We start from the raw sequence: 10,485 nt of genomic DNA, 5'->3' as shown, positions 1-10,485 counted from the left end.
TTAAAAAAATAAGATGTAGGTTTCTCTTTCCCTCTTCTATCCATTTTTCTCTTGTTCTAATAATTCTACCTCTGATTTTTTTCAAACGTATACATTCTAACTCCCTTTTCTTATCTCCTAAATCTTCCAGGTCTGGGTTTATACTATCTTGTAAAATTTCTATTATTTCTTAAGGCCTTAAAATTCATCTTTCAAGTTCTGTTGCTTTTTCCTGTAAAATGCGTAAGATATAAATTTGCCTCTAATTTCCATTAACAATGTTTCTAAAAATAGTCGATCATTAATTAAAAACTGAATATCACTATTGGGAATAAGTGATAATGAGTTAAAATTATACACTGGAAGACAATATTGTAACTTAATGTTCTCGATGCAATTTTTTACCATATCTAAATATTCATGTTCCAGTAATAAAGAATTGTTCAGTTTCCATAAGCCTTTCCCTTTCTTAAATTCATTAATTTTCAAAGTTATAACTGGGGCTGAATGATCTGATCTGTAACCCGGTTCAATGCTTGATTTTTTTATACTGGATAAAAGGTTGTCTGAAATTAGGAAAAAATCTAATCTGGCCTGTTTTATTGGATTACTTCTCCGCCAAGTAAATCTCTTACTATCCTGGTGATGCTCCCTGTATATGTCAATAAGAATATAATTTTCAATAAGTTCTAAAACCTTGTTTCTAGCAGCAACATTGTTTATAATTCTGTATGAACGATCATAATCTAACTCTGGGTTCAATACTAAGTTAAATTCCCTCCATATAATCATATTACCATTCCCAAAACTATCAATAATATCTGAAATAATGTTATAAAAATCTGGGTTGTCTTGATTTGAGCCGTACAGAGTAATTAGTGTTGTTCTGGAACCCTCAATGGTAATATCAAGAACAAGGAAAATTTCCATTCAAGTCTTTCTTTTCTTTGTGCACTTTACTTTCAAAGTTAGAATTTAAAAGAATAGCGATATCACGTGAATTTGATTTAAAAGAACTTAAATAACTGTCATATCCCCACTCATTTCTTATGTTATTTTCCTGATCTAGTGTAAAATGGGTATCCTGCAAACAATAAATATGATACTTCTTGTCTCTTAGATACGCAAACACGTCTTTTCTCTTTGCCTTATCTCCAAGGCCCTGGCAGTTAGCCGAAAGCACACTGATATCGTTCATGTTATTTCAGAGTTTGCAAATGATAAAAGTAAGATTGAACCCCCAAATGGACAGGCAGATAAAGAGGAAATAAAGGTAAAGACAGGTTTACATAAAAGCATATCTAAAAGTCAAGATAAATAAAACTACCACCCAACACTTACAGGACTCGCAAGTCACTGCACCTGACCCTCAAATTTTCTAATACCGGAAATGCTCCTATGCCGGAAGGTACTACAGTGTAGTAACGACTAAACCGAAAATAGCTCTAAAATCCGGAGACATCAATGGTAAAATTAGAGCCACACTTATCACTCGTTTCCGAAATATATATTTATAATAATAATATTGATGAAAGCTAGAAAGTGAGTAAAAGCAAGATATACGTAACCAACATATTATAAGCGTAAATAGCATTACTCAATACTTCGCTACAGTTAGTGTGATCACTAAAGTCGAACGAAATATATTTTAGCCAAAACGTATTATAGCTGTTTACCTGTAGGGGTTTTATCTCTTTACTATTTTGATATGATATTTATTTAATTATTTTGTTAAAATACTTGTTCATGGCTAAAGTACTGTTTTTATAAGCGTAAACTAAGTCATCTGAAATGTTAAAGGCACTAATATTGTTTTTATTATTATTTTGTAGTATGTTTTTCCACCCTGACGGAAGGGCCCTTCTAATTTTTGGAGAATTCCGATATCTAGTTGTTTTTACTTTTTAACTTTTTCAGTTATTGTTCTGATAAAATAAAGTTATTTTATTCAACATTCCAGATAATGTTTTATCTATGTTATTCCACTCCTTGCCCATCTTTTGAAGAAAGAAAAGTGGACTACTTTTGAATAATAAATTATGATTCCCAAATAAATTTTGGTTAAGGACATCTTCTGCACTGCTTATAGATACCTTTTTTAGAAGTCTTTGCTAATGCCTAATTCCCTCCTGATAAATTGCCGGAATTTCTTTTCAAATCGATATTATGAGTGTTGCTGCATCTACATAAGAAATAATCTGTATTGTATGCTCTGTCATAGCTTTGCAGAAAGTGTTTACCTAGTATGTTCCTTGTCTGTATTTCACTATGAATTACTCTTAACATCAGTTTGATTCTATTCATTGTAACAATTATCTCTATATCAGTCATATTTAACCCTCCATGTCCCTTTTCTAAATAGTTTCTTTTACCACTTTATTTATTTTACTACCCTAAAGAAATTCATATATTAATTTGTTTATTTTTTGTAAATATTTTTTAGGTATGGTGTTTTTTGCTAATTCATAAGTTAACTGAGACCATAGCAGGGGTTTAATTATTAGAGTTTTCCCTCCTTATGATAAATTTCTCACTGTCCATGTATTGATTATATTTTCAATTGTTTTAATTTTACTCTCCCATAACCTTGTTTTACCTATACTATTATATCCTTGAAATATTCCTAATATCTTGATATTGTCTCTGCTTCCAGCTGCCTATGTACATGCATTTTCCCCCTTTTATTTAAGCGTGCACCTGATGCTTTCTCATATTTTTTCTAAAAACTTGAATAAAAACGGCACTGAATTTTCTTTACCTAGAAATAGTTGTGAATCATCTGCAAACATGTTTATTTTTGTTTGAATTTTTATATTTTTTACTTCTGGAAGGTCAATACCTATTATATGTTTATCTTTCCTTACGGAGTAGGCTAGTACCTCTGCCTGAACTGTATATAAAATAGGTGCCAAAGGGCATCTTGTTTTACAGAACGAGTGATAAGTTAAAGTTGGGCATATGGCCATTTGTTAGAATACAACTTTTGGAATATTTGTAGGTCATATTAATGGTCTCTGTCATTGTTGTTCCAAAATTAAATTTCCTTAAACTGTTCTCTAACTAGCTCCATTCTACTCTATCAAAAGCTTTCTGTTGATCTAGAAAAAATAGTATCCCTCCCTTCCTATTAGAAATATAATTCACTAAAAAAAAACAGTTTTTTTTCCTCCATTAAAAGCAATGTGTGATTAATAAAAAAAAAACTGCACTAACAGTTCGTCAGTTCATGTTTCTGATTGTTCATCTTCCTCTATCCTACCCTGTTTGGAGATTCCTCCTAAAGGGCTCATAGAGGCAGCACTCATAGTCCTCATTTTATCCTTTGATGTCCTGTACATGATCCTGAAACGTCTTGGCATCATTTTGATCGTAACATAACTCGATGGGTAGTCCTTTACTGATAACACCCTTTTCTAGCTCCATATAATGGTGATTTGTTTTTTGTTTACACAAAGTTTTCACAAAATTGTTCACACTGGAAATGGCATGGTAATTTTTTTCACTCTGTACACTTTTCCCTTTCTTAGGTAGCTGGATACTACACAGTGTAATCCTTGACCTTGGAAAATGAAATCTGATTTTTTCCACTGCTGTCGTGAAGTTGATGGTGATGTTGTCAATGTTGTTGCTTGTGTTTTTTGTAAACATCCTTTGTACCTAGGATGTACCACCACATCATCAACCGCCTCACTATCTATTGCTGGGTCTTGGTCACACATCTGCAGAAGGTCCTCCACCTTGCCTACTGTTGTCCCTGATTTGGATTCATTTTTCATAGATGGGTCCGGTATCTCAACCCTGTTGCAGTTGCACGAAGTATAACTGATGTAATCCCTGGTGTGTGTACAATCTTCATGGAATGAAGGGGTGAAATAAGTCCAAATACAATCTAATAGTGTATAGATTCGGGTAAAACACGTTAAGACGAGACATCCTATAAGATCGTGAGATGTGAAAATGTCGGAGATTGGACGCGTACCTACAGAACAGCAGGAGGTGGGAAAAGGCTTCTGCAAATCTCAGAAAGTTAAACTGCCGAAAAGAAACAGCTGTAAACTTGTGTGGAACGGAAATAATATGTAGCACTAAGGAGCGTTCAAACTATATTAAGAGCATAAAAGCATCAAACCCATGGACCAAAATATCACGTTTGTTAAGTAAAGTAACAGATCATTTTTTTAAAGTTGAATGATATTTTATCTACATCTTTGGGAACAAATAAGGGTTGGGTATCAACAGAAAAATTGTATTTTGTAGACAAGTCTTTCATTACCTTAATCACCTGAATGTGTTCCAGCCTAGATACAGTGGTATATCTCCTGGCAATATATGGTTCTTTATCACCTGAATGTGTTTCACCCTAGATAAAGTGGTATATCTCCTGGCATTATATGGTTCTTTAGCACCTGAATGTGTTCCAGCCTAGATACGGTGTATATCTCCTGGCATTATGTGGTTCTTTATCACCTGAATGTGTTCCGGCCTAGATACAGTGGTATGTTTCCTGGCATTATATTGTTCTTTATCACCTGAATGTGTTCCAGGCTAGATACAGTGGTATGTTTCCTGGCATTTTATGGTTCTTTATCACTTGAATGTGTTCTAGCCTAGATACAGTGGTATATCTCCTGGTAATATATGGTTCTTTATCACCTGAATGTGTCCCAGCCTAGATACAGTGTTATATCTCCTGGCATTATATGGTTCGGTATCACTTGAATGTGTTCCAGCCTAGATACACTGGTATATCTCCTGGCTTTATATGGTTCTTTATCACCTGAATGTGTTCCAGGCTAGATACAGTGGTATGTTTCCTGGCATTAAATGGTTCTTTATCACTTGAATGTGTTCCAGACTAGATACAGTGGTATATCTCCTGGCATTATATGGGTCTTTATCACCTGAATGTATTTCAGACCAGATACAGTGTTATATCCCTGGCATTATATGGTACTTTAGCACCAGAATGTGTTCCAGACTAGATAAAATTGTCACATCTCCTGGCATTATATGGTTCTTTAGCACCTGAATGTGTTCCAGCCTAAATACAGTGGTATGTTTCCTGGCATTATATTGTTCTTTATCACCTGAATGTGTTCCAGGCTAGATACAGTGGTATGTTTCCTGGCATTAAATGGTTCTTTATCACTTGAATGTGTTCTAGCCTAGATACAGTGGTATATCTCCTGGTAATATATGGTTCTTTATCACCTGAATGTGTTCAAGACTAGATAAAGTGGTATGTTTCCTGGCATTATATGGTTCTTTATCACCTGAATGTATTTCAGACCAGATACAGTGTTAAATCTCCTGGCATTATATGGTACTTTAGCACCAGAATGTGTTCCAGACTAGATAAAATTGTTATATCTCCTGGCATTATATGGTTCTTGATCGCCAGAATGTGTTCCACCCTAGATGCAGTGGTATGTTTCCTGGCATTATATGGTTCTTTATCACCTGAATGTATTTCAGACCAGATACAGTGTTATATCTCCTGGCATTATATGGTACTTTAGCACCTGAATGTGTTCCAGACTAGATAAAATTGTCATATCTCCTGGCATTATATGGTTCTTTAGCACCTGAATGTGTTCCAGCCTAAATACAGTGTTATATCACCTGGCATTATATGGTTCTTTATGACCTGAATGTGTTCCAGCCTAGATAAAGTGCTATATCTCCTGGCATTATATGGTTTTTTATCACCTGAATGTGTTCCCGCCTAGATAAAGTGGTATATCTCCGGATATTGTAGGGTTCTTTATCACCTGAATGTGTTCCAGCCTAGATAAAGTGGTATATCTCCGGATATTATATGGTTCTTTATCACCTGAATGTGTTCCAGCCTAAATACAGTGTTATATCTCCTGGCATTATATGGTTCTTTATGACCTGAATGTGTTCCAGCCTAGATAAAGTGGTATATCTCCGGATATTGTATGGTTCTTTATCACCTGAATGTGTTCCAGCCAAAATACAGTGTTATATCTCCTGGCATTATATGGTACTTTAGCACCTGAATGTGTTCCAGACTAGATAAAATTGTCATATCTCCTGGCATTATATGGTTCTTTAGCCCCTGAATGTGTTCCAGCCTAAATACAGTGTTATATCACCTGGCATTATATGGTTCTTTATGACCTGAATGTGTTCCAGCCTAGATAAAATTTTTATATCTCCTGGCATTATATGGTTCTTTAGCACCTGAATGTGTTACAGCCTAGATAAAATTGTTATATCTCCTAGCATTATATGGTTCTTTAGCACCTGAATGTGTTACAGCCTAGATAAAATTGTTATATCTCCTAGCATTATATGGTTCTTTAGCACCTGAATGTGTTACAGCCTAGATAAAATTGTTATATCTCCTGGCATTATTTGGTTCTTTAGCACCTGAATGTGTTCCAGCCTAGATAAAATGGTATATCTCCTGGCATTATATGGTTTTTTATCACCTGAATGCGTTCCAGCCTAGATAAAGTGGTAGATCTCCGGATATTATATGGTTCTTTATCACTTGAATGTGTCCCAGCCTAGATACAGTGTTATGTCTCCTGGCATTATATGGTTCTTTAGCACCTGAATGTGTTCCAGCCTAGATACAGTGTTATATCCCCTGGCATTATATGGTTCTTTAGCACCTGAATGTGTTCCAGCCTAGATAAAATTGTTATATCTCCTGGCATTATATGGTTCTTTAGCTCCTGAATGTGTTCCAGCCTAGATACAGTGGTATATCTCCTGGCATTATATGTTTTTTAATCACCTGAATGTGTTCCAGACTTGTTAAAATTGTTATACCTCCTGGCATTTTATTGTTCTTAAGCACCTGAATGTTTTCCAGCCTAGATACAGTGTTATATCTCCTGGCATTATATGGTTCTTTATCACCTGGATGTGTTCCAGCCTAGATAAAGTGGTATATCTTCAGGCATTATATGTTTTTTTTATCACCTGAATGTGTTCCAGCCTAGATACAGTGGTATATCTCCTGAAAAATGAGTCCGGCAAATGGCAGCTGTGAAAAACAAGCTTTGCACTCAAACAGTTTCGTATTTTTCTACCACAAGTGTAATTAACACCAATATAAAAAATTATCAATAAGTTAAGTTGATAAATTTAAATATTAATTATCATTTTAACGCATATATTTTAAAAGATTGGTATTAGAAAGCACACATTACTATATACTAAAATGGCTAGAATAATCCCGAGTTATAAACTTTTCCGAACGAAACTCTAGTGTTCCGAAGAGCCGTTGGGAACTTAGAGAAATGTCTGTGAAGTTGCTGGGTTTGATTATTCAAATGACCATTGGTTTTTGTTGGCCAAAATGTAAAAGGGTCAGAAATAGTTCTTATTGGTGAGAATCACTGTCATTTGTTAATCTGTTGCACGTCATTTTCAACAAGAATGAGACAAATGAAAGTAGTTTGCTGAGGATTTATATGGTGAGGGTCCAGTAGTGCTGCTGTAATGATGCCAAACTCGGTAAGAGCGCAGAATTATTGTCATAATCAGTCACCACATACTCAAATATAAAGTGAGATTTTAAAATTCATCTTGATTTATGTTAATTTTCGTACACAGCCTCGTTGAAGAATTCTAGTTTGGTTTGATTTGGGGGGGGGGGGGTTTTTGTTTTATATTATTAGTGAGGAAGTCTTGGTTTACATGTGTCTACCTGAGGTATGTCGTTTATTACAAGTTTCTGGTTAATATTTTAAAACAATTTTGAGGTAAAGATTCAACATTTATCATTCGCATCACTTGTTGTAAGCAAATTTTATTGATTTCTGCTGATTATCCTGTGTTCTAAATTCCTGGTTTAAAGTTTGTGATCATATATTTTGTGAGTTAACAGGTAAAGTATATGTTCAACTGTTCAGTGTTCCTCCAAACCAATCAAATTAGTTAACCTCCCCTCACCCACCCCAAGTAGTTGGTTTAGATGGTATCCCAATTTTGTAAAGACTCTCATATGTTAATTTAGACCTGATGGTAAAGAATCTTGCAAACTACCAGATATAATCAAATCTAAAATACATAACTTTACCCAGACCATTAACTGCTTATTTTTACATTTGATCTATCTTGACCTCTCTAGGTTAATTTTAAGTCCAAGAAAAAAATCACAATAAAATATTTTTTACAGGCAGTTTTTTATCAAGAATATTTATACTATGTATGTGTACATATCACTATAGCATGGCTATTTCATTAGATTAAATTAATCTCATCTTTATTTATGAAAAGTTTCTGGCACTATATCATAAACTAGGGAAATTAGATATAATTTCAAAAATGAAGAATGTCTTATTTCAGTTCCTTTTCCAAATTAATTTTATCACACAGGGGAGCATATGGTAACTGGACCTTTCCCCCAAAGTTTGAAGCAGATTCCAAGAGAAATATTCAGTTTACTAATACACGAGCAAGATACTTTACTCCGCTTGTTCCAGTCTACTCAGCTGTAAATGAGTATGTGGTTGGGCAGTGCTAGAAATGTAGAATGCTAGCTGTGAATACCGTAATGGCAGCACCGGCTGTACGCTCCACAGGGAGTTGAGAAAGATATTGACTGGTTGCAAATATACACAATGGAAGATATTATATATAATAAATGAGCATCACAGTATATATTTATTTTGCTGCACACTTAATAAGCATGTGACATGTCCCTGTAAACCACATCTAATTATAGGTAAGTAACCCACATCTAATTATAGGTAAGTGGCTATAGGGGAATTATTATTGGAAGCCAATATCAAAACATTCAACTAATACAGCACATTAAAACAAGGGCCCCATGAGTTTAAAAGGTCACCTGAGTTGTAATACAATTGTTATTTGTAGTTGTGATATGACAAAAACAAATATTACATATGTATAGCAGGGAATTTTGTCCCTCTACAATACTGAAAAGTCTCATTTCCATAAACTACAGCAAAATTTACCCCCTTCCTAGGGTAAATGGGTGACAATTGATAAAAAAAAAACCTATATATCAGATATACACCTCATACACCTTCTATAAATCAGGTATACACCTTCTCTAAATCAAATATGCATCTACTACCAATAAAAACCTCCCTTACAATACGTATACACAACCCTTACATCCGGCATCAGCTCCTATAAGTCAGGTATCACCTATACATCAGGTATACACCTTCTATACATCAAGTAAACACCTTTGGGTCACTCCCATATATCAGGTACCAGGTACGAACCTCCCATAAATCAGGTATACACTACCTATACATCAGGTAAACACCTCCCCATACATCAGGAATACACCTCCCATACATCAGGTATATCTAGACATCAGGTATATAGTATACAGCTCCAATACATCACTCATCAGGTATATATACCTCCCATACATCAGGTAAATACACCACCTATACATCAGGTAAACACCTCCCATACATCCGGTATATACACATTCCATACATCAGGTATATACACTTCCCATACATCAGGTATATACACCTCTCATACATCAGGTTTACACCACCCATACATCAGGTTTACTCCTTCTTTACATCAGGTAACGCCTTTTATTCATCAGGTATCACCTCCTTTACATCAGGTATACACCTCCCATACATCAGGGCATTTTAGATTGCTATTCTCTGTAGGAAAGTTACTATTATTCCTCATCTATATAAGAGTTGTCTCATTGGTTGTTTAGATTACCTCTTACCATACAAGAAATATGAGCTTGGGGATCTCAACAATGTCCATGCTATGACCCAGGGAGGAAGTCCTCAGGGATTGGTTGGGCTCCATTAAGGACTTGATAGCATGAGTGTTATTTTCTCTGCATGTCCAGCAACATATGAAAAGGATTTGAACTGATTTCATGTTAAGACCTTGGGAATAAGCCCTCAGGAGCAGGAAATGAACCTGGAGCCAATCCTGTACGCATGGATGTGTTCAGGGTATGGTGGGGAATCTTGATCATTTAAAGTACATAAAGCTTTACACCCAAAATTCCTCTATGGCTGCTTTGTCCCAGTTTTTCAGACCTGAGATATGCTACAATCTGTACAGTCATTAAGGAAAAGTAGTTTTTTGAAGATGAAATTGTCTTAATTTGCTCTATATTGGGCCCCATCTTATGCCATGTCCTTATAGGTTGTAGAAACTTGATTGATACAAAATATGGTCACCTTATTGCCTCAGCCATTTTTACGGTATATTGTAACAATTTATATGGTGACAGGTCCTTCTAGAAAGTAGTCTTTTACAAGTTAAGATTTGCCAATTTCCCTTTATTGGCCCCGCCCCTCAACCCTAAGGTGGCCATATCCTTTCATAATATAAAAGGCGAAAAATATATTGTTTTGTGCCTAAACAAAACTTTTTTGCAATTTTTCAAAGGAAGAACTTTTCAAGTCAAGATCACTCTCCTTTCTATGTATAGGCTGAATAAAAATAAATGAAAAATTGAATTAATAACCTATCTAAACCTATCCATATTTTTTTCAAACATGT

Source organism: Mizuhopecten yessoensis, unplaced genomic scaffold (assembly GCF_002113885.1).
Source record: "Mizuhopecten yessoensis strain PY_sf001 unplaced genomic scaffold, ASM211388v2 scaffold6361, whole genome shotgun sequence".
Lineage (NCBI taxonomy): Eukaryota > Metazoa > Mollusca > Bivalvia > Pectinida > Pectinidae > Mizuhopecten > Mizuhopecten yessoensis.
The sequence above is the reverse complement of the archived record's forward strand: the minus strand, read 5'-3'. Positions refer to the sequence as shown.